The 3,596-nt window shown below is 37.0% G+C and overlaps 1 protein-coding gene across 1 annotated transcript in view; it reads right to left on the bottom strand.

Moving 5' to 3' along the window:
- GID4 (GID complex subunit 4) overlaps positions 1–3,596 on the bottom strand; it is a 77,817-nt gene that overhangs the window by 65,313 nt on the left and 8,908 nt on the right. The window lies entirely within an intron of this gene.

Here is a 3,596-nt window from a genome sequence, read left to right as displayed (position 1 = left end):
TTTGCTTATTGCTATAAATTGACCTCTGATTACTGCTTTGGCTGCTTCCCAGAGGTTTTTGGCAAGTGGTGTTTTCATTGTCATTAGTTTCAAGTAACTTTTTAATTTCGTTTTTTATTTCTTCTACTACCCAGTCATGTTCAAGCAAGGTGTTGTTCAGCTTCCAGATGTATGGTTTTTTTCTCCTTTATCATCATATTATTAATTTCTAATTTTTTGGCATTATGGTCTGACAAGATGTTTTGTATTATTTCTATGTTTTTGAATTTATTGATTCTTGCCTTGTGACCTAGAATGTGATCTAGTTTAGAGAATGTTCCATGTACTTTGGAGAAGAAGGTTTACTTTGCTTTTTTGGGGGGCATTAGTCTATAGATACCTATGAGGTCAAGTTGGTTTATTGTGTGATTTAATTCTTCAGTATCTCTGTTGAGTTTTTTTCTGGTAGTTCTGTCTTTTCTTGAGAGGGGTGTACTGAAGTCTCCCAGCACTATAGTAGTGTTGTCTATTTCCCTTTTCAGTTTTGTTAATGTTTGTTTTATATATTTTGCTGGTCTTTTATTTGGTGCATAGATATTTATTATTGTTATGTCCTCTTGTTCTATTGACCCTTTCAGCATTATGTAGTGACCTTCCTTGTATTCCGTGATGGTTTTTACATTGATATTTATTTTATCAGAGATTAATATGGCTACTCCTGCATCTTTCTTAATTATAAATCATGTAGTATTCCCCTGCTCTGTTTGCATAACAGTGTCTTGGTCTAGGTATACGTTTTGCATGCGTACAATTAAGTGTTCTGGGATTTCCATTTTTGTCAATGTCAGCCATAATTTGTTACAATCCACACTCAAAATGCCTTTACATAGTCAATAAAGCACAGATAGACATTCTTTTGGTATTCTCTGCTTCCAGCCAGGATCCTCCAGACATCAGTAGCGATATCCCTGGTGCCACAGGCTCTTCTAAAATCAGCTTGACCTTCTGGCTGTTCTTCTCTTGTCTTGTAATACTGAGAGATGTTATGGGCAAAATCAGAATGATTCAGGAAGTATTAAAAGAAAATGGAGGGAATACTGAGTCACTGTACCAAAAAATTGGTTCACAATGAAATTCCTCAGAAGTGCTGTATGATTAAGGGCCAAAGGTAATGAAGGAAGAAGTTCAAGGTGTACTGAATGCACTGGCATAAAATAAGGCTCCAGGAACTGATGGGATAGCAACTGAAATGTTTCAACTAAGAGATGCAACTCATATTTCCTTTTTCGAAGACAGCTGCCTGGCCAGCTGACTGGAAGAAATCCAACTTTTTTCCCATTCCCAGGAAATGTGATCCAAGATAATGTGGAAATTATCAAATAACATTATTATTGTCACATGAAAGCAAAATATTATGGAAGTTCATAAAAAAATGGTTAGAGCAGTACATAGAGAAATGACTGGGTAGGAAGAAGTATGAGGAACCTGGAGTCTATGAATAGGAATAGCTTTCTAATAATGTAATAATGTAAATAAGACTCTAATGTGGGGTTTTGCCATCCCAGAGGAAGAAAGGGGGAATTCTTCACAGTCATCAAGAAGTACCAGGATGCGTTCTTTGCTTACCTCCACAACCCAGTCTACAGAGAGCTATAACACTAGCAAGAGATGGTGAGTGAAGGCAATAGAACTAAGAAACTATAACCGGTCAGAGACATAGGCTCCTGGGACTACTGGGTAAGAGAGCTGAGTATCTGCAGGCAGTAGATATCCTGGTGAAGCAAGTGCTTACAGGTGGAGAGTTAGTGTGTTCATCTACAACCCTACAACATATGCAGCTTTGACTGTTTATCTCTGGGCCTGGCTCTGCAGTGGAATGGGTTGCTTTAATACTGATGGAGCTGAAAAGAGCTTTGTAACACTTCAGAGGCCAAGTAGATATCCTAACTCAAAAGATGTATTCTGAGTTCCTGATCCAGAAGTGCAACCTGTTACCTTTCTAATAAAGTCTATGACTTTTAAGTAGCAGGTATTGTATTGTATTGTATTGTATTGTATTGTATTGTATTGGTTCTGTGTAGTCAATGAGATGAATTCTTGACTCCATCAGAAAAATAGAGTACATCAGCATAAGAATTAGTAAAAAAGTTTGGAGCTTGGGAGTGCAGGCTTATCTCAAAGAAATTGACCTTGAGCTGCTACTGAGAGGATTCTCCTTTCTTACTATGAAACTGATGGATGTCAGACTGGGTTCATCCATTTTCCAAGATGTTTTGGGAATACATTTTCTTTATCACTGTGTAGTGGCACATTGCATGTATGTACCATATTTTAATTATCAATTCATCTGTTCTTACCATTGTTTTTGCTAGTCTGTTCAGTGCTATGATGAACATAAATGGGCATCTATTAGATCCCTAGGGTATATAATGGAGAGTGAAACTGTTAGGTCATATGACAAATTTGGCTGTTTAGCAAGAATTTAAAGAACTTACAACATTCTTTTCAAACGCTTTCAAAAGATAAGAGGAAATACATGTTCATTTTGTGAGGCCAGAACTACCTTGATACCAAGGGCAGACAAAAGACACCAGAAGAAAACTATACAGAGCAATATCCCTTATGAACACAAATACAAAGAAATTCTCTGCAAAATGCTGGCAAACTGAATAAAAAAATATTACAATGATTATACATCAAGATTAAGTGGGATTTAGCCCAAGAGTGCAAAGGTGGTTCAAGAACAAAGGCATTTAGTAATCTTAAAAGCTTTCTCCCTAAGATCAGGAATCAGACAAGCATGTCCAATTCTACCACTGTTTTTCAACATTGTCCTGGAAGTTCTAGTTGGACCAAGTAGGCAAGAAAATAAATGAAAAGTCCCCCAATTCAGAAAGTAAGCAAAACTACCTCATTTGCAGATGGCATGAGTTTATATAAAGTCTCAAAGAATCCACAGGAAACCTACCACAAAGCTATTAAATGAACAAAAAAGGTTACAGGGCCTGAGATCAACAAAAATCAGTTATTTTTATACTCCAGCAATGAACAATGCAAAAAAAGGAAAGAAGCAATTCCATTTACAATATTATCTGAAAGAAGAAAAATATTGAGGAATAGTCAGTCAGACAGTACATGAATAGTCAAAGTACATGAAATATGAAGGCTATGCAATCCATTCAGGCAGTTTATTAGTGATTATTACCAGGAGCTGGAGCAGAAAACATGGGGAGTCAATACTTAAAGGGTTCATATTTTCTGTTGGGGTAATGTACAATTTTAGGAAATGGATAATGGTGAGGAAGCATAATATACTGGATAAAATTAATGGCACTGAATTATATACTTTTTAATGGTTAAAATGGCAAGTATAATTTTGTTTTATATACATATATACAGCCAGACAAACACACACAAATGCTGTTGTTGTTATGTGCCGTCGAGTCACTTGCGACTCACAGCAACCCTATGTACAATAGCCCTAAACTCTGCTCTGTCCTGTGCCAATTGCACTGTGTCTGATACACCCGTCCCGATTACCCCAGTAACTGAATCAATACACCTCATAGAGGGTCTTCCCCTCCTGCGCTGTCCCTACCAAGCATGATGTCCCTCTC

The sequence above is a fragment of the Elephantulus edwardii genome, unplaced genomic scaffold (genome assembly GCF_000299155.1).
Source record: "Elephantulus edwardii isolate Elephantulus edwardi_28Jun2011 unplaced genomic scaffold, EleEdw1.0 scaffold00314, whole genome shotgun sequence".
Taxonomy (NCBI): domain Eukaryota; kingdom Metazoa; phylum Chordata; class Mammalia; order Macroscelidea; family Macroscelididae; genus Elephantulus; species Elephantulus edwardii.
The sequence above is the reverse complement of the archived record's forward strand: the minus strand, read 5'-3'. Positions and strand labels throughout refer to the sequence as shown.